We start from the raw sequence: 23083 nt of genomic DNA on the forward strand, positions 1-23083 counted from the left end.
TAAGTCAGAAGCTGATTTTGTTGGCACTCGCATGTTTCAAATTTGAAAATTATTTTTTTGCAAATTTCAATTTTGAACACATACATACATAATTTCGTTCAAAAGAAAAGAAAATTGGCCTCGACGAAGCAAAGGAAACAGTTTTTGAAAATCCATTGACTGAAAACTTGAGTAGCATTTTTTTAATGCGAGAAGTCGATTTTGCCATTCTTTTATTAAACAGTAATTTTCGATTTTTTTTCAGCTCTGAAATTTATCTAATAATAATTTCTTAGAAATTTAAATTCTGGAATAGAAAAGAAAATCGAATTGAGCATCGCGAGGCAGAAACTTTGGAAAATGTGGGATTCGAGAAGCAAAACGACGTTATTTTCATGGGAAAAAAAATAATTTTTTTGGAATTTTTCAATTATCTCCACGATTCATGATTCATGAAATTTCAAGTAAAATAAGGCAAATTCGTTAGAGCATATTTCGTCATTTAAAAGGAATAATATTTTGCGTTTTTAGAGCATATTTTGCTCAATTTCAAATTTTTGCATCATAATTTGGCTACCTATTTTTCAAGATATCAATCTCTGTTTCGGAACGGAAATACGATTTTTGGAAAAAGCATGGACTGAACCCCCCCCCTCGCTATAACTGGAATTTCACATGTCCAAATTGTTTCTTTTTTTTTTTTTTTCATTTTTATTAAGGATTGTCGGACAACCTGACGATAATTTTTGACCATGGCTAGAATTTTGGAAATGAATAAATTAATAGTTCAGCTCATTAAATCTTGGACGATTCCGCTACAATCCCCATTAAAACCAGTCAGCATTAAAACTCCCTCAACAATACAACGAATTCGACTCGATTATTTATAATGATCTTGACGTGTGAATACTGAATAGCAGCAGCAATGCGAAATTTACACAAAGTTGCAATCCTAATACATATAGTAAAGTTATACTTTAACACGCAGTTCAAAATTTAAACTTGATGACACAACAAAAGTCGCGTACGCGAGATACTACTACAAGTTGATTAAGAAAATACGGCCGCCAGGGTACTTTTAATTTTATCGCAACACGCGTTTAATTTGATGATAACGCCGTTGACATGTTGGGAAACGAGAACATGAGTAGGCGCCTTGAAGCGAGAAAAGGCTAATGAGACGGTTAACAGCGTGAAGTACACGGACACGTGTCAAGCTTATACTACAAGTAAAACCGATATACATACATACGAGGTGTACGTATACTCACTCTTTACGTATCTACACGTACTTTTACTAATGATGGAAATTACAACAGCGTATCATGACAAATTTTGGGGATACCGATTTTGTCAATTCGTTTTATGCGAAACTTGACCTTGTACATACGTAAAATTTCTTAAACTCAAATTTGGATCAATAGTGGGGAATAATCGAGATATCTTCAACGAATAGAACGCTGAATTTCAACCCCCCCTCGCACCCTCCGAATCGGTTGGGTTAACTTTTGTGGTAATATCAATTTTCGAAAATCTGAATGGAGGCTCCTACAGAACTTCTCAAAACCGTTCATAGTCGATTCGAAGGACCCAAATTGGGACACAACGACACATGCGAAATGTCAGCTTTACGTCATTTTGATTGTTTCGAATTTTTTGCCCAAAAATTTTCAAAAATTTCTCCAAAGTCGAAAAAATCATTTCAGCACTTAAAATTGACATTGAACTTGTTTTTTGAGCAGAGGCCTCTCCGAAGTTTGTGTAATGCTGATCCGCGTGACAACGCTGACATTGAAAAAAGTGCGAAAAATTGCTTTAATTTCTCTTTTTAAAATGAAAAATTTGTTAATCAATGTCCAACATTCAGAGCTTAATTACGTTAAATTATCAACATTTTGTGAGACTTTTAAGAAAAAATTCTAAGCATTGAACTGACTTAGGCAAAAAACATATCCATGATCTAAAAATTTTCCTTGGAGAAGAGATTACCTCCTTTTTTTAGACTGGTGGTGTGGTAGGACACAACGCCCAAAATACAAGAACTCCTTGGACCAATCCCAAAGGCGAGGACATTTTTCTATTCTTATAAAGATACAACTTGATATGTATTTCAAAGTCCAGCCATGTCCGATGTCTGGAAAATTGCAAATCGCAATCGAGCGGTTGATCTATGGGTCATTAAAGCGACACGGTTCTCTTTTTTTCGAGGCATTTGTTACTAATGATCGGAAAACTATACCGATCGTGAGAAAAATCCAACATTATGGCGGTTAATTCCTCCCTGGAGAAGGCGATTGTTTGGTACAGTACTAACTATACATGTGTACGTGAAAGGGTCAAAAATACTTTCTCTGTGTGTAGGTTTTCACAGTAAATAATACGTCAAAGGTTTGACATTGTAAATCAAAACTAAACGTTAACTCTTTTCACGCGGCGAAATATTTTTTTTCGTGCAAAGTATGCTTACAATGATCTTTTGTAAAGTCGCTTCTTCTATTTTAACGCGAGTAACTTTCACTTGTGAGCGTGTGTGAGCTGTTTATTTACATTAAAGCTGGTGGAAAAAAAGACATGTTGAAGATTTTACTAAAATTTCAGGAGTGGTCAAAGAGATCGAATCCCAGAATGACATTTTGAGCTGCCGAAGTTGATTTTTAAATTTTTTAAAAGATTATCAATTTTCAAACAAAAAAAAATTCAAATATCTAGATAAAGCTCTTGAGAGTTCAATTACTTTCAGTGGAAAAAAAGTAACTTTAGTAACCATTTTGGCCAAAAAAGTAAACGAAACGTGATCAAAAAGCAACCAAAAGGTAATGTAAAAGCAATTCAAAGTCTTTTTTTTAAGGAAACACCCCCCCTCCCAAAAAAGAAAGAAAGGGACGAGGAGTCGAAAATACAAAAACACCAAATGATTTCAAATTTTCAAAAACCATAGTTTTATTCAAAAAATTTCAAGTTTTCCATGGATTTGGTTACTTACTGTTAATTTAAGAAATTTTTGAAAACCCGCACAATGAAATTCAAATTAACCTGAGCGAAGCGAGGGGAAAAGTTTTGAAAAACAAACGATTCGAAAAGTAAAATAACATCGTTTTGGATGCGAGAAGAAGTTGAATTTTTTAATTTCTAACAATAGTTTTCAAGAATTTTCAGTCTACAAAAATATGAATCGCGAGGGTAAAAACTTTCAAAAATTCATTCTTCAAAAATAAAACAATATTTTCCAAATTTTTTCCAAAATTTACCATGGTATTTCTGGATAAATTTCGTTAGATTTTCTGCACTTTTTACCTCAGATCCCCTTCCCCCCAACAAATTTTTCCAGCCAATTGATCAGATATGGTTGGAACAAATAATAAAAGTGTATAGTAGGAAACAAAAATTTTGAATGATTTTAAATTTTAAAAAAGGATTATTTTATACCTACAAAAAATTTGAATTTCTCCAATAATTTGGGTCTGTTTTCAAAATTTCTCAAGTTAATTTTTAAATTTTTGAACATTTTAGAAAAATTGCACAGCGGAATGAGAAGCTCTCAAAACTTCAAAACTGTTCAATTTTTAGGACAAAATTTCATCTTTTCAAAAAGTACCAATTTTGGCAAAAAATTAGAAATTAGGTATTTACGAATTTTTGACGAAAAATAGAACTTTTTAAAAAATATTTTAGCAAAATTTGAGATTTTGTGGCAGTTTTGAATGGAATGAAGAGATCTTATTTTGGGAAATCTCAAGTGATGAAATAATTAACATCATTTTTGATGTGAGAAGTCAATTTTTTTAGTCTTTAACTTTGGTCAGAGAATTGAAAAGGAAAATGATCTGGTTCGAGCAAAAGCTTTACTTTTCCAACTTATTAAGTTACTATTCCAACTCGTCCCAATTTATCCCAAAAATTCCCAACTTTTTGTTCACATCCATTTCTCTTGAAAAATTTTCCAGCAGATTAAATATCTGTCCGAGCGAAGCGAGAGCGAAACCTCTTGAAAATTCACAATACTCAATTTTTTCAGGACAAAATTCTATGTTTTCAAAGAAGAACCAATTTTGACACAAATTAGAAATTGTTTAGGTATACGAATTCTTGATGAAAAAATAAGACTTTTTTTGGTATACTTCTGCAAAAGTCGGGACTTTTTGTCAATTTTGACCTTTAATTTTTCCAACTTACACAAATTCTTCTTAACTAAATTCCCAAACGTTTTTCAACTTTTTTTCAATTCACCCAATTTATCCCAAAAATTGCCAACTTTTTGCCAACATTGTTCTATTTGGGGGGCGAAACGATCCCTCACATCCATCCGTTCGGCACTCTTCTAAATACAACTACATTCTCGAGTCAATCTGCAGCCTTTAGCAAGCATTGACTTTCTTTCCAGTAATTTCAAATTACTTCAGAACTAGCTGTAATCATCTTCAGCAGCTAAAAATAGCATCGAAAAATGTCCCACTTTCCTTTCTCATGAATCATGAATCACGAATACCATCCTCGAGTGCAATTTACACATATCTGTGCGACTCTGACCAAAATACTTCTAAATAGCCCAAGATTATTATATCGATAATTTGCACATTTTAATTTCATATCAACAAAAGTCTGGTTTCCTCTGCATGATACCGTCGTCGCGTCGTCTTTCATCAGCATCCTACTGTGTGCGAATGCAGCACGAGACACTTGGTAATATTTTCGCCAGGTAGCTTCTGAATTCAGTCTTCGACTTGACTTCACCGTATACCTACTCGGGTAATAAAATCGAATCGTATAAATGAAAAATTACTCGACGTTTGTGCATATACGGGTGCAAGATTTCGAAGAAAAAATTATCTATAGATATTTTTCAACGATTAATAAACACGTTAAAAAAATGAATAACGTGCCCATATCCGTGGTCCTGGTCCCCCAACGACTATCATACCACATCGAGATGGCGTTTCGTATGCTGTAGAATTATGTGTTTGTGTGTGAAATTAATGGCCGAAGATGCAACAATGAATCAAGGTACCGCGAGGTTTTTTTTTTTGGTCGACAAAGCGATACCGCCTTTTACTGGAAAATCAAAGAATTAAAAATCGTAAATATAATACAGATTCTTAGACGAGTATTACGAGGACGTACCAGTAGGTATGAAATTAGTCAACTAGTGTAGATTGTTTTGAATAATATACCCATAACAGACAGACGAGCAGTATGAACCAGAAATATCTAGCCTAATAAGTAAATGGACGTGATCTGAGCTACCTACGCGTAAATCCATACACTATACCATTTTTTCTGCTCTTATTTTCGTAAAATACGAGAAATTCGCTTCAGACTCGAGATGTCTGGTTGATTGTGGTCTGTTTTATGGTGATTTTGAAATAACAGCTAATACGTACATGAAAATTTATTTCCTGCTTGATGGTTCGAGGACGCCTCATTCAGGCCTAATACGACGACTCGAATCATCGATGCGTTGTATTTTTCAAAAGCATATATAAGGATGTTGATTAAGTCATAACAAGACCGCCGTACAAAGCGACGATGGGTTTATGTGTGTACGAAATTGGTAAATACATACAAATAATATAAAGCACGATCACCTATAGAGAATAATAAAGGTACTGATTTTATAATATGAAAAAAATAACATACCTCCTGCATCGATATGGTATCGCGGGACGTATGTTTATATCGGTAGGAGTTCGATGCTTCAAAACTCATACTACATCCAGAGTTTTAAATTGTTCTCTTCGAATTTGCGAATAGGTATGATTTTATTTCACGCTCAAATGAACCTGTATCATGTACGAGTACCTATATATTTTGGGACGTGTTTGAAATGCTTTTTAATTGTTCTCCTCTCTGTCTTTCGCCCTCCCGCAGTGTTTTTTCACAGCGAAGGTAAAAAAAATGACGACGTTGTTTATTAATGCGGCGATAAATAATATTAATTAGTGACGGTAAATTCGTCCCAAGATGCTGGGCAGAGATGGCACGACGTCGATGAGGTATTGGACCATACGAGTATATGCAGAGATATTACACGAGTATAGATACACATAGTATTAATGATGCGTGTTTCGTTTCGCCTCCTTAATAGTCGCTCATTAATATAATAACCCGGTATTGGTGTTTAAATGCCTCCCAGGCCTTCTGGTCGCAAGTGCTGTGTTGAAAAATCAACACTTTCTGCGCGGCCGTTTTTCATCTTATGCACCATTTGCATTCTATGTATACACAGATAGGTATTTGTACGGAAAGATTAATTAGTATTTAATTTCTTTCTCCCCTTTTTGTTTTGTTCGCAGGTTCCTTCCTGTGCACGTTCTTGGAATAGAAGAAGCTTCCGCAGCGAGAGTTATGGCTGTTAGGTGGTTGCGATGGCCGTAATGGGGGTCTTCGTTCGTCAGAATGCGAATGTATTCAACGGGTGAGTTGATTTTGATTTTTGATTGTGCTTACAAGAATATAAGAATATTTTTCCAACCATAGAAATGCAAAAAAAATTCTCGAAGTTGAAAGATCAATTCCAACCTGACCCAATAAGGTCCAGATTCTCAACAGATTGATGCCTAATTCTGCTTTAGAAGCTTATAGTCTCTGTCGCACTCGAAAGGTTTTGAAGTTCATCAATTTTATCAATAATATCTAACAGATTTTTTTTTTAAATCGCCACTTTTTCACTACCTTACATATTGTCTTCAACCAAATTTTTAGAATTCTCTCCACTCAACCCCCTCCCCTCCTCACGCACACAAAAAAAATTAACAAAATCAACTTTTTTACAGGGAAAGTTTCAAAATAATTGAAATTGAAAGAAAATTTGTACACAAAGTATTTCTTAATTTCAATCAATTTTTTCAATAATTTGAAGTTTTCTGTAGCACGATTTTTAGACCACTTTTCAGAAAATCTGAAACTTCCAAAATGTACCCGAAGACTCCAGAACAGCCTGAAACCACCTCCAATCGACTCAGCATATTAAAAATGGGGTAATAAGTCAATTTCATTTCAACAACTCAATATTGGGTAAAATATTGTGGAAATGTCAATTTTCAAAAATCTGCAGGGTGCTCCAGAACTACCACTCAAAATGGTTCGAAACAGTTTCCAATCGATTTGGAGAATCGAAAACCGGGTACAAACCAAATTTCAGCACTCTTGGTCTATTTGGTGAAATTTCGATTTTTTTTTCATTTTTGACCCAAGTTCGATTTTTTAAAAATTCATAAAAATAAAAATCGCTTGTGAACTCCAAAATTTGATCTACTGTTTCCAAATTCGTATTCGGAAAATCAGATCACCTCGATTCAAATCTAAAAATACACAATTATTTCAACTGATTTCCAAATTCCGTGAGTTTAGAATTTTTTATTTTTGATTTGCCATTAAAAATAAAAGGACACACGTGTAGAACTGACTTACGTAAATTTTCTCATAAGGATTATAAAATTACTTACTTTATACGCGTGTTTATGTTCAATCATTTTTGGAAGAAAATTTTTACTCACCTGAAACAAAGAAAAATTAAGGTGGATTAGTTAGGTAGTTATAAAATCATTGATTAATCGACAGATAAACCATGAAATATTTGTAACAATGGGCGAAGGCCTAAGTAAAAATTCTGACGATCTCGACGTTTAATAAAGATCCAGAAATGAATAATCACAAAGAAAGTACCTACCTATCATAAAAATTGTAAAATTAATAGTGAAAATCACTCAAAAATATCAAAAATTGACGAACCATCAGAAAACGACCAAAATTTGAAAAAAATGTCGCATTTGGGTAAAAGTGCTCAGATTATTGAAAAATACCAAGAATTGATAGGAAATTCTCAAAATTGAATGATGATTTGTCAGAACTGCTACTGCAGAAAGTGTCATAAAATTTGTCAAATTGACCCCCACCCCCACCCCAAAATAATTCAAGATTACCAGTAATTGATCATTTATGTATGTATCTATCTATAAAGAATTTTTTTTGAAAAAACCACTACTATTTTTACTACCTTTTTTCAACCAAATTTTCAGAAAGCCCTCCACTTGACCCCCCTTCCCACCTTGCACAAAAAAATCAACAAAGTCAAATTTTTCACAGGAAAATTTCCAACAAAAAAAAAATTGAAATTAGAAGAAAAGGGTATAGCAGGTTAAGTATGGTGAATCGGCCCTTGAAACAGATTTTGACCGCTCCTACCCTAAAAGGCTAACCATGATGAGAAAAAACTGTGATGAAAATTTTGGACCCCTACGGCAAGTATTTTGGGGGGGAGGGGCAAAAATGTGTTTTTTCTGCTTAATTTTCTTACTAGACGGCATTTTTTACCAAATACTGATAAAAATTTCGCGTTTTTTTAGATCGGTTCTAGAGAGTCCAAAGAACAAAACCAATTTAGGAAAAAAAATTTGGGCAATTTTTTGGGGGGGTTTTGCCCTTTTAAAAATTTTGAACCGCCATTTTGTAATGAAGGGTCAAAGTGACAATGGAACTTTTCTAATCAAAACACGTGTAATTTATCCGTAAACATACCATAAAAATTTCAAAAATTTTGGAGTGGTGGAAGTTTGTCAAAAAAAATAAAAACTGACCTCCCCTCGCTTTATTAACCATAAGCTGCACATACTATACATGGGTACAAGTTATGGATAAACCACCTATTAACCATTGGTTTTATAAATTCATTTCACTCTAATGCCAGCAGGAAATATTTATGCAGGGCCTTAACCTCCCAGGCCCCTTGCAACCCCCCCTCCCCCCCATCACAACTGGTTATTTTAATGAAGAATAAAGTCGCCGATATGGGTGTCGTTTTCGTATGAATCGAACCTTCTGAAAACGAATTTGCAGTCCAATTCCCATTTGGATCATTTTTTGCCCCCCTCCCCTCACGTCATGGTTAAAATGAGTACATATAGGTAAGCATTTTACACACATACTTAGTCATTAGGTTTTGTAGTTTTGTGAATTATTTTCGCATTAGGTATAACTTCGATGGAAAATAGTCAAAATAAATACGAATTAGGTAGCAGTCGAATCCCCTTTTGAACCATTTTTTGGGCCCCTCCCATCCAAATAGGTAGTTATTTTGATAAAAAATAAAGTCGCCAATATGTGTGTCGTTTTCATATGAATCGAACCTTCTGAAAACGAATTTGCAGTCGAATTCCCATTTGGATGATTTTTTGCCCCCTTCCCCTCACGTCATGGTTAAAATGAGTACATATAGGTAAGCATTTTACACACATACTTAGTCATTATGTTTCGTAGTTTTGTGAATTATTTTCGCATTAGGTATAACTTCGATGGAAAATAGTCAAAATAAATACGAATTAGCAGTCGAATCCCCTTTCGAACCATTTTTTGGGCCCCTCCCATCCAAATAGGTAGTTATTTTGATAAAAAATAAAGTCGCCAATATGTGTGTCGTTTTCATATGAAATTCGTTTCTAGAAGGTTCGATTCATATGAAAGCGACACCATTATCGGTGAATTTATTTTTCATCTGAATAACTTTTCTGGTTGGGTGAGGGGGAGGGAGAAAAAATGATTCAAATGGGAATTCGACTGCAAATTCGTATTTATTTTGACTATTTTCCATCGAAGTTATACCTAATGCGAAAATAATTCACAAAACTACGAAACGTAATGACTAGTTATGTGTGTAAAATGCTTTTACCTATCGTCATATTAATCACGATGCAAAGAGAGGAGGGGGAGAAAAATTGTTCAAATGGGAATTCGACTGCAAATTCGTTTTCAGAAGGTTCGATTCATATGAAAACGACACACATATTGGTGACTTTATTTTTTATCAAAATAATTACCTATTTGGATGCGAGGGGCCCAAAAAATGGTTCAAAAGAGGATTCGACTGCTAATTCGTATTTATTTTGACTATTTTCCATCGAAGTTATACCTAATGCGAAAATAATTCACAAAACTACAAAACATAATGACTAAGCATGTGTGTAAAATGCTTACCTATATGTACTCATTTTAACTATGACGTGAGGGGAGGGGGGCAAAAAATCATCCAAATGGGAATTCGACTGCAAATTCGTTTTCAGAAGGTTCGATTCATACGAAAACGACACCCATATCGGCGACTTTATTCTTCATTAAAATAACCAGTTGTGATGGGGGGGGAGGGGGGTTGCAAGGGGCCTGGGAGGTTAAGGCCCTGCATAAATATTTCCTGCTGGCATTAGAGTGAAATGAATTTATAAAACCAATGGTTAATAGGTGGTTTATCCATAACATGTACCCATGTATAGTATGTGCAGCTTATGGTTAATAAAGCGAGGGGAGGTCAGTTTTTATTTTTTTTGACAAACTTCCACCACTCCAAAATTTTTGAAATTTTTATGGTATGTTTACGGATAAATTACGCGTGTTTTGATTAGAAAAGTTCCATTGTCACTTTGACCCTTCATTACAAAATGGCGGTTCAGAATTTTTAAAAGGGCAAAACCCCCCCAAAAAATTGCCCAAATTTTTTTTCCTAAATTGGTTTTGTTCTTTGGACTCTCTTGAACCGATCTAAAAAAACGCGAAATTTTTATCAGTATTTGGTAAAAAATGGCGTCCAGTAAGAAAATTAAGCAGAAAAAACACATTTTTGCCCCTCCCCCCCCAAAATACTTGCCGTAGGGGTCCAAAATTTTCATCACAGTTTTTTCTCATCATGGTTGACCTTTTAGGGTAGGAGCGGTCAAAATCTGTTTCAAGGGCCGATTCACCATACTTAACCTGCTATACCCTTTGAACAAAAAGCACATATTTTTCAATTTCAAAGTTGTAAAAAAAATGAACGCAATAATGAATTTTTTTCATTTTTTCAGTACCTTTTTGACTAAATTCACTACTTTTTTCACTACTTCCACTAATTTCACAGCCTGTTAGGCTATAGGCGTATTATTTGGGGCAAGTTCTGCATAAAATTATGATTTTTTAATTTTTGGGAGAAATTCAAGACGTTGCTTGGTTGATTAATTAGCAATTTTTGGCATAAAGTGAAATTTTTTCGAACTTTTCAGCAAAAAGGTGAGCTTTTTTGTAATTTTTGGTAAAGAAGTGAAAACTCTGGGTAATTTTCTCTGGAAAGCAAGAAATTTTTGTAAGGATTTCTAGCAGTTTTCGAAGAAATTATAGCTAAAGCTACGGTTTTTTAAAAACTCCTGGCAAAAAAACGAGACTTTCTGGCTGATTTTTGAAAAAAAGTGAGGCCCTTGTGACAATTTTTGAATGAGGCATTATTTTTGGTGTAAAAGTGAAAATATTTAACAATTTTAAGCAAAAAGCGAGTCATTTATTTAATTATTGGCAAAAAGTGAGACGTTATTAAACGTTTTTTCAAAAGACTGCGCTTTTTTCTAGCAATTTATGGGAAAAAAGCAAGACATCATCTGATCTGAGAAATGACTGAAAAAAATGACTTTTCAGAATTTTTGCAAAAACTCGAATTTTTAAGCAGTTTTTGGCAAAGAACGAGGCTCGAAGCTTTCTGGAAATTTCAATTAATGGTGAGACTTTTTGCTATGTTTGGCTGAAAGCAAACCTACCTACATCTATATCTAAGAAGGCAGGGATTTTCAGAAATTTTCAGCAAAATTGTGAGGCTTATTGGCAACTTTTGCTGAAGAGTAAAAGATTTGATACTTTTGACAAATTTCCAGTAGGTATCTCTGTAAATTATTGGCAAAAAAGTGAGACTCCTTCACAATTTTAGACAAAAAGCGAGACAGGCAATTTTATCAAAAGCGCAAATTTCTAACAAAAACGCGAGACTTTTGGGGAATTGGGTATTACAAAAAAAGTGGCAAAAACGCGATTTTTCCTTCTCAAAAAGTTAGGCAAACATTACAGAAAATTTAATTTTTAAAAAGTAACTTTAGAAACCGAAAATTTTATAGAAAAGAAATTTAAGAATTCATCTCGTACGAATATGTCAAGTTGGAAAGCAGATCCTTCGATCCAATTGAAATTTTCAAAAATCAAAAAATGAAATTCAGCATCTGAAAAGTTCCTTGATGGAACTCGGCTTCAAATGATTCGAAAAAATCGTATATTTGCTTCAAGTGTATCTAACGAGTAATGGCACATTTCCGGTTCAGTTGAATGAGAATTTTATTCACCCAATAAAAACACCTCTCTCCCTCTCCCCAATCCAAAATTTTCAAAAATTATTTCATTACTACTCGATGCCATCGTGATTAATTGATTCGGTTCCGCTTTATTTTGAATTCGGGTTCAAAAGTCGGCAAAATATTGATACTTTTCGCCTGCGAAAGAAAGATTACACGGTTACCATAGGAGTAGTTCCTGGAAAACTTCCAAGAATGTATAATTCCGCTCGTAAAACTAAATCATCATCATTTTGATCCATTGTGTAGTGATTATGACGGGTTAATTATTGCTATTTCGACGGCTGGTAGGTAGTACAATAGGTACCTTTACGCCACACGATATAGATGTTGAAAGTTATTGCAAAAAATCACGCTGTATTATGAAAATATGGTCAATTGGCCGCTTCGTTTGGGGTTTGTAGGCGGTAACCGTGGAACTGGAGGATTTGTAATACCTATATGTTGAAGGTATATTACGTGTGTTGAGCATATAGAGGTATGAGATAGGTAGAAAACACGTTTATAAAAGTGATGAATAGTAAACGATGTTATCGCGTTGATTTAGTTTTATTTTAGCTTGTTCGATCATATAGAGCTAGTCATCTTTTCGAACGTTATAATATCCGCATTCGTCCTGCCGTTTTTATCGGCCTCTATATCGGTTGCTGGTATACTCCTCCCCTGTCCGGTGTCCAATGGTTGGGTTTTCGAGCAGGCCAAACATACATATCTCTATACGAAGACGGTATGAATATATAGTAAATTTTAAACGACAGGTATCTAGCGCTCGCTGCAACAACTTGGACGACTTTTCCCCCCTATCTTTTGTTGTCGTTTTCTTTAATGATGGTCGCAGCCTTTGAGATATCTTTGAAAGTAGCCGCCGCCGCCGCCTCTGATCACAATGAAATGGCTAAACTGAAAACTGGCTTTGACACATGTTGACTTCATTATAAAACCGATTACTCGGCTAGGAAAAATATATATCTCTATCTGTTTCCTCGACCGCTGCGCTACCATGGCCGGCATCGGCATCCTATCATCTCGAGCTCTCCGACCATACACTATATACAGGTTCACTATGCTGTAATCTGTACTCGCACAGCCAGAAATCACTGCACGAGCAGCAATTAAACTATACACGAACAAAATACCAAAGTGACGCGAAATTTTCACAACTTTATTTATTAATGGCTTATTTACATTTTTTTCAACAGGTGATTGTTTAAGGCACCTTACCAACACGTAAGGAATGAGGCGAGAAGAAATATTCGTTTCGGATGAATATCTCTGTCTCGTGGAGCTTCTTGTTTTATTAGTAATACACTCGTACATTTTCTCAGTCGTATCGAAAGAATTGCTCGAATTAATGACGTTGTTTTCGTGATTAATATTTTTTATTGGCTCATTTGTTTCAATGCATTATGTTTTCTCGCATGGTAACTGATTCAGCTTCTGGGTAGGTTTTCTTATTTACATCGACGTTGTGTCGCCTTTAATTGGTCGTTATCCTGTCCAGCAATCTGGTTAAAAGGGTTTCTTCGTATCAAGATGATTCTAAGTGACAAGGAGGGAAAGGGAGGTCTGATAAGTACCTCCTTAATAGAAATCCGAGGGAAAGAAGAAGAAGAAGAAATAGATGAAGCTTCTCTCCTAATTTTTTCCCATAGTCTCCACGACTGGCAATGGAGAGCTCCAGTGATGTGTAGTTTTTCCCCCTCGTGTCATCAAATTGATCTTCAAAGTTCTGTTGAAGGACCCGGCCCCTGGAACCGAAATAACAGAGAAGGACTCTAATTCACTCCTGAATTTATTTTATTGATTCCTCGAGCGCACCTTCTGCTTGAAACGGTCGCCGATATACTGAAAAATTATTCAAAGAGAAGCGAAATTTATTCTGAGTGTGATAGAACTTGGCGATGATTTTTGAGGAGCTTGAAAAATTTGTCACCTAAAAAAAGTGCAGACTCATCAACGAACCCTTCAGGAAGAAAATTAATCACACTTCGATGGTTGAAGATTTGATTCCTTGCATTTTTGTTTTCTCTGTTTATTTTTTTCATGAAAGCTCACATCTTTAAAAGCTTGATCATTTCGGACAAGGGACAACGAGTAAGAAAGTTTTGAAAAAAAAAATAAATGGAGAGGAAGAGAGTTGCAGAGAATGAAATTTTAAAATTCAACTTGAATAGATTTTTTAGAAAAATATTGGAAATTTTCATCTCAAAAAATCTATTTGGAAAAAACAAAAAAGGTCAAGAAAAACAAAATTACAGAGTGATGGGCGTAAAATTTCTCATTTGTAGCAGACGGTGAATACATTTTTCCAAGAGGTTTTATTTTCGAAACATTTCGAGCCAAAATTAGAAATTTTTTGGCGTATACCTACTTTTTTCACGGACGTTGGAAATTTACACTCCTCCTTCACCTCACAGCAACATAAGAAATGAGAGCGTCTGCCTGAACCGATTTCGATGAAACTTGAAATCTCACAAAGTCGAGCCACCATTCCTAACGAATCGTTTATTAACAAGTGGATCTGTTTTCAAACGAACTGTTTACATATAAATTGATGCAATTCTGAGTGAATTGTTCGTGAGAGTATTAATTCATTTAAGGGAATCATTCATGAACGAATTGATTAATTTATTGAAAGAACCATTCGCGAACGAATTGATCAATTCTACAATATTTATGAATCAATTCGTTCGCAAATGATTCACCAAAAATTATTCTATTCGTTCGTGAATGATTTACCAAAAATTAAGTAAAGGAATCGATTCGTTCGAGAACGAGTCACTTATACGAATCAATTCTTTTGCAAATAATTCACCAAAAATTATTCAATTCGTTCGCGAATGACTCACCAAAAATTAAGTAAATGAATGGATATTCGTTCACGAACGAGTCACTTATACGAATCAATTCGTTCGCGAATGATTCACCAAAAATTGGGTAAATGAATCGATTCGTTCACGATCGAGTCACTTATACGAATCAATTTTTTCGCGAATGATTCAACAAAAATTATTCAGTTCGTTCGCGAATGATTCGCCAAAAATATTCAATTCGTTCGTGAATGATTCACCAAAAAGTAAATGAATCGGTTCGTTCCCAAACGAATTACTTATACAAATCATAATTCGTTCACAAACGATACACCAACAATTATGATTCACTAAAAATTATTCAATTCGTTCGCGAATGACTCACCGAAAATTAGGAAAATGAATCGATTCGTTCGTGAACGAGTCACTTATACGAATCAATTCGTTCGCGAATGACTCACCAAAAATTAGGTAAATAAATCGGTTCGTTCGCAAACGAGTCACTTACACAAATCAATTCGTTCGCGAATGATTCACCAACAATTGGGTAAATGAATCGATTTGTTCACGATCGAGTCACTCATACGAATTAATTTTTTCGCGAATGATTCAGCAAAAATTATTCAGTTCGTTCGCGAATGACTCACCAAAAATTAAGTAAATGAATGGATATTCGTTCACGAACGAGTCACTTATACGAATCAATTCTTTCGCGAATGATTCACCAACAATTATTCAATTCGTTCGCGAATGATTCACTAAAAATTATTCAATTCGTTCGCGAATGATTCACCGAAAATTAGGAAAATGAATCGATTCGTTCGTGAACAAGTCACTTATACGAATCAATTCGTTCGCGAATGATTCACCAAAAATTGGATAAATGAATCGATTCGTTCACGATCGAGTCACTTATACGAATTATTTTTTTCGCGAATGATTCAGCAAAAATTATTCAGTTCGTTCGCGAATGACTCACCAAAAATTAAGTAAATGAATGGATATTCGTTCACGAACGAGTCGTTTATACGAATCAATTCTTTTGCGAATGATTCACCAAAAATTATTCAATTTGTTCGCGAATGATTCACTAAAAATTATTCAATTCGTTCGCGAATGACTCACCGAAAATTGGGAAAATGAATCGATTCGATCGTGAACGATTCACTTATACAAATCAATTCGTTCGCGAATGACTCACCAAAAATTAGGTAAATGAATCGGTTCGTTCGCAAACGAGTCACTTACACGAATTAATTCGTTCGCGAATGATTCAACAAAAATCAAGTAAATGTATCGATTCGTTCACGAACGAGTCACTTATACGAATCAATTCTTTCCCGAATGATTCCGCTAAAATTATTCAGTTCGTTCGCGAACGATTCGCCAAAAATTATTCAATTCGTTCGTGGATGATTCACCAAAAATCAAGTAAATGAATCGGTTCGTTCGCAAACAAATTACTTATACAAATCGCGAACGATACACCAAAAATTATTCAATTCTTTCGCGAATGATTCACTAAAAAATTCAATTCGTTCGCGGATGATTCATCAACTATTAATCAATTCGTTCGCGAGTGATTCACCCATAGAAATCAACCAATTTCATTAATCGCCAATCGGTTGTGAATGATTCGGTTCACTTTGCTTGAAAACAGATCAATCCTTGTACAATAGAATAGATTCACAAAAACCAAATCAATCGTAAATTAATTGATCCGTTTGCGAATGATTCACCAAGAAATCAATCAATTAATTTAATCACCAATCGTTCATAAATGATTTGATTCTAAACAGATCAATTGCTATGTACAAATTTTTCAAAAAAGTGACTCAATTTGTTCGTAAAAAGATTTGTATTTGAAGAAAAGTCGGTCTTTTCATGCATAATGCGTGAGTGTATTTTTTTGCATTTTATATTTTCAATCCTAAAAAATCCCAGGTGAGGAGGGAGGGTTCACAATTCGTCGTTTAAATTTTTCATTTTTCCGATGTTTTCGGACACTTCAATAATTTTTTGAGAAAGGGTAAAACACTTTTTCAGTTTAAATTTTCTGTTCAACAAATTTTGAGGATGGGAAATGAAACGTGAAAAATTTTAACCCCGAAAATGAATTTTCATCATTCAAGTACAATAATAGTGACAAAAAAAAATTAAAATGTTTTTGTAATTTCAATTCTAAATAATTGAAAAAACAAATTTTGAAATTTCCTACAACAATAAACTTGATTTTTTTCAAAATTTTGACAAGGAAAAAATTAATTAATAAAAAATAATGTTGATATTTGACTGGAAAATAAACGTGCTGAAAAAGCAGGACTTCAGCAGGACATGCAGTACAGTTGAACACCCTGTTTTATTGACCATAAAAGTTGGAGAGTAGAGAAATTTAACTTCTCACATCAACATTATGTTTTCCTTGAAATTTCCCCTTAGAAAAAAGGGTCACTTCATTCCAGTCAAAACTGTCAAAAAGTCCCAATTTTTGGTAAAATGTCAAAAAAGTAGGTACTATTTTTTTTGTAAGAAATTCGTAAGCTTTCCAATTGTTGCCAAGATTGATGCTTTTTGAAAACATAAAATTTTGTCCTGCGAAAAAATGAAAAATTGTGAATTTTTGAGGAAGCGCTCATCATCTGCCTATCGTGTTTCGTGAGGTCTGATTACAGCAAAAAAATAATAATAATCCGATAATGAAAACTTTTCAAATCGTACTCCGTGGTAATGCTCCCTCGAGCCCCCCCCCCAAATGCAACACTCACGAGGAACACCTGACTTTACTTACACGCTGTGCTACGAGATCGATTACGCTTTTAGTTAGGTTAGAAGAAAAACTAAGGTATTTATTGGTATCAACTATCAACATAAAGTACCCGAACTAAAGTTGTGAGAAACTGGCCACTAATACGTTTAATTTGTACGCTAATAAAGAAATAAAACCCCATGTACTACAACATCTCTCGGAACAAAATCGTTTACAACACATACCTTGTAAGTTGTATACTGTTTATAATAATGAGAGAAGTACACGGCTTGGAAGAGTGGACCGAGAAAGACAGAGACTGAGAGAACACATGTAAGTAAGTATATACACACATATAAGAAGAAAACCCGAGCTATTAAATAATTTCGACGAGTTACGTTTCTCGACGATGAGAGACACCCCGTCGTGGTTTTTTGAACTAAGGCGCGCTAACTTGGAAAGAAAGAAAACGTGGTAAAAAATTGAAGTAGAAAATACAGCCGGGTATATTAGTGATAGTACTATATGATTAAGGTACTACAATTTGTCATCGTCTAACACGCTTTATGAGCAAGAAAAAGTAACAAGTTGCTGGCGATAAACCGATAACCGTCATTCTAACACCTTCTCGATTAACTACTGACGATTAATAACCGCATATTGTAGATGTACAACTACATACATCGTAGCTAAAAAGTTTATTCCTTTCATTTGTTTTCGATCTTTGTTTTTTTTTCCCAACTCCTTTTCTCTTTCTCTTTACGCATACCTACTTAATGTTCATATATGTAGCATTATACATAATATAGCAATAAGGATTCAGTTCGGTGTGGTGTGCGCTCGCGATCGGCGATGCAGGGTGGGGCATGGTAAGGCAGGGATTAGCTCCGGCGCGAGAAGATATACACGACATCGTGTAATTTGACATCATTTATCTTTATTATTTATTCATATTTTATATTTTTTACACTCTTCACTGGAGACTTTATCTGTGTATAGGTATCTGTGTGCATTTGTACTGGTATACTTACTGCGGTGCTGATGCTGATGCTGATATATCCGCCGTTTCTTCAACATATTTACATAACATAACACTATAAGCTATACACAATCGCTTGTATTTCTAATTTCTTAATGGTTTATTTATTTGTAACTATCAAATCAAAATTCTTCGCGAGATTTCTTCGTTATGTTATAATAATTCTATTAATTCTCGGCTCTCAACGTCGCCGCGCCAGCCACGGCTTTTCTGATATCTCTTTTTATTTTGTAGCCCTCTGTCGTAGGTAGGTATAAGTGTTGTTGGATGTCGTCGTACAAATTTTTTTACATGAGTAACATCATATTTCATAGTTATTTTGTATATTATGTTGCGTAAGAAGCTGCGACCTTTGGTCATATGACAATGAATTACCTCTCAGATATAGTTACCTTCTTAATTGGGGCTAGATCAGGCGTACGAAAATTCGGCTAATTCTTTACATCTTCCTACTAATTCGTGAACACGCGATTTCATTGACGAAGCAGCAAAATAAGGAGCTGTAGAACTCCCAAAATCATTGCAGGGATTACTTTTTTTTTTTGCAAAGTTGGAATTTTCCACCTCCCGCCCACCAAAGTTGTTACCTAGAGTGAGAAAACAAGTCCCCATTTATAAATTTTCTTCTATCTGCAAAGAAAGTGGTGGCAGTAGCCCCCCACCACACCCCCGGTTGAAAAAATTTAAAAAATCAATCTATCTAAGTTTTTTGTTTTTCGTTAGAATTTTAAAAAATAATCCCGTTTTCTGAAAGTAACTTATTCCGGCCCTTCAAACCATATGGGCTCCTAGTAGGGAACCCCTCAAAGTTGAAAAAATCAGGGAAAATTGTTCAAAATATCTCATTTCCACATTAGCAATTATTTTTTTTGGGGGGGGGGGGGGTGTTTATAATTACAAGATTATTACACCCGTAAGGGGGGGGGCTAGATTTGGTTTGTGAGGCCGATGTTTTCTACTAGGGAGATGAATTTTTGTATTTCTGAGGGTTCGTCAGGGATAGTAGGTGGGTTTTCTTTTATCTGTAGTGCGTAAGTCTGTTTTGTTTTAGTTGGGGACAGTTGAAAAGTATGTGTTGGATGGATATGGGTTCGTTTCTGCAAAATTGGCATGAGGGTTTTGGTTCTTTTTGGTATAAGTGGTTATGAGTAATTTTTGTGTGGCCTATTCTTAGTCTAGTAATCAGGATTTCTTCTTTTCTGTTCAGGTGGCCTAGATTTTTCCAGGGGAGAGTAGTTTTTTTATGTTGGAAGAGTTTGTTTGAAGTTTGTTGTGACCAAAAGTTCTGCCAGTTAGTAAATGTGTTGTGAGTGATTAGAGATTTAATGTCATCAGGAGAGAGGTTTCTTAAGTAAAATTCCATCTGTATAGGTTCGAGAGACCAAGGGGGATAAGATATTGGTTGATGTATTAGATTTTTTAGGTCAATTTGCAGGTTGTTCATATTTTTGATAAATTCTGGGATTGGACCTGAAGTATGGAGGAAATGCTGAGAGCTGTAAACATTGAGTGACCTTTGAAGAGGGTGAGATGGATTATTTGCAACAGTTGTTAAGAATTTGTTTGTCATGAGAATTTTCCTAAAATCAGGAGGAAGCTCTGCAGCTTCACAATAAATACTATCAATTGGAGATGAGGAGGAATTTTGAACAGTTTTGAGAATGTTAGTAGTTTTATTTGACAGGTTTGTAAAGCATGGACTTCCATATTCAATTTTACTACGTATCAGAGCTTTGTACAAGTGAAGTAATAGTTGGCGTGATGGGTTATACTTTGGATTTATAACAATTTTTAGTAAATTTAGACGTTTGTTAAGTTGAGCTTTTATGTTGAGAAAATGAGGCGTCCAAGTAAGTTTTTTATCAAAAGTAAGTCCAAGGAATTTAGTGGTTGGTTTAAAAACTAAAGGATGTCCTTTGAATTCAAGGATAGGTTCTGGGTAGGTTTTATTTCTCTTGGTAAAAAGTATACAGTGAGTTTTAGATTCAGAAAATGTTAGTCCATTTGTTTCAGCCCATTTTTCAATACAATTTAGAGTTTTTTGGATCATTTCTGAGGCTAGTTTGATGTTATTTGAACGTATTGAAATGTTTATATCATCTGCAAAAATTCTTAAGGAAAGAGGTTGAGGAATAATACTACAGATATCATCAATTAGGAGTATAAATAGTATGGTGCTAAGCACAGAACCTTGAGGGACTCCATTTTCAATATCAAAAAGTTCAGAGTATGTATTTTCAATTCTGACTCTAAAGGTACGATTTGATAAAAAGTTTTGAATAAAGTAAGCTAAATGCCCTCGAATCCCTATAGAATGTATTTTTTGAAGTATTTTGTATCTCCATGCTTTGTCAAAAGCTTTTTCAAGATCAAAGAAGACCGAGAGTACAAATTCTTTATTTTGAAAGGCAGTATTGATTTCCTGTGTAAGACTAAAAAGATGGTCCAGAGTAGATCTTTTTTTCCGAAAGCCACTTTGAAAAGAACTGAGGGAATTTGTAGAGTCAATATACCAAGTAAGACGTTTCATAACCATTTTTTCTAGAACTTTACATGGGACAGAAGTTAAAGAAATAGGCCTGTAACTGGAGGGAAGGTGAACATTTTTCTCAGGTTTAAGTATGGGAATGACAGTTGCAGTTTATGTTTGAGGGAAGGAATCTGAAGACCAGATTATATTAATTATTGTTTTACACAACCCCCTTTTCCAGAAAAAACTTCGTTGAACCCCTAAATGATGTCATCTCTTTTGTATGGAGCTTCCCAAATTTGAAAAAAAATAGAAAATTTTGATGCCTGCAGAAATTTTTTGAAAAATTTTCAATGGGCAGAATCTTTCTATAAATAAGCACATCTTCAAAAAAAAATCTCCCTTGGTCCTCCAAATTATGTTGGTCCCTTTTGTTCTGACTTCATATAAAGCCCCCAAAGTTGAAAAATACCAAAAAAGATATAAAAATTATTTGAAAATTTTTCATCTCTGAGCAGAATACTTCTAAACAGGCTTTTTCAAAATTTGTTTTGAAGGGAGGGAGGGAGGCACGTTATATTCTCGAAAGTTATCAGTCCATAATTTTTGAACCTTTCCCCACTCCAAACCACCAAAAAGAATTTATTTCCACCTTATCTGTTTAAAAAGTCCTCTTTTTGGTCCAAAAGTCCTGTTTTTTTTTTTGCCAAACTTGCTTCAAGTTATCTGGTTTTTTTTTGTGCCAAATTTGATCAAGTCAAAAATTGTCAAAGGGGTCAATTTTTGCTGAAATTGTTAAACAGTCCTTCTCTTGCCGGAATTTCCCAAAAAGCCACTGCGCCTGTCGTAATTGTCAAAAATTTCAGTTTTTCGTGAAAATTGTCAGAGAGAGTCAATTTTTGGCGAGCTGACGAAAAGTTGTGATCAGGGTGTCTACCGGAATTTTTCGGCCGAAAATCACTACCTTTTCACTACCTTTCAAAAAAAAATCACTGTCTTCCAATTTTTACCCCCCACCCCCCCTCAACACAAGAACGATTTTACATTTTTTTTTTTTTTTTTTTTTTTTTGGTTTGAACTTTGTAATTTTTTACATTGGAGTAAGTACACGTTTTCATCAATTTGAAATCAATTCAACGATTTTATAACCATTGCTACATTTTTTCAAGTTGTTACAATTTTTCACGTGTACATGTTAAAAAAACTCTCACGCATTAAGCGTGAGAAGACCGACTTTTCGTAAAATAAATATCTTTTACGAACGAATTGATCCACTTTTATTTAAACAGTGATTCGCGAACGAACCGATTCGTATAAGTGACTTGTTCGTGAACGAATCGATTTGTACAAGTGACTCGTTCGTGAATGAATCGATTCGTATAAGTGACTCGTTCGCGAACGAATCGAATCATACAAGTGAATTGTTCGCGAACGAATTGATTCGTACAAGTGAATCGTTCGCGAACGAATCGATTCGTACAAGTGAATCGTTCGCGAACGAATTAATTCATACAAGTGATTCGTTCGCGAACGAATTGATTCATTTACTCAATTTTCAATGAATCATTCGCGAACGAATTGATTCGTATTAGTGACTCATTCGCGAACGAATTTATTCATAAATTAAAGATTCGTTGGCGAATGGTTCTTTCAAAAAATTGATCAATTCGTTCACGAATGATTCACAAAAAATTGAGGGTCGTATACTTAATAGGAATCGAGCAAACCTAGTGAGATTTCAAGTTTCATCGAAATCAGTTCAGCCATTTCCTAGGTAATGAGTTTTGAAAAATTCTGAAAAAAAATTTTGTCACTCGACAAATTTGAAAGCTTTGAGCTTTTGAAAATTTTGTTTTCGATTACGCGCGTAAGCTACGAACTTTTGGATCATGGTGCAAGTCTGGCATCATA

Source organism: Planococcus citri, chromosome 3, assembly GCF_950023065.1.
Source record: "Planococcus citri chromosome 3, ihPlaCitr1.1, whole genome shotgun sequence".
Lineage (NCBI taxonomy): Eukaryota > Metazoa > Arthropoda > Insecta > Hemiptera > Pseudococcidae > Planococcus > Planococcus citri.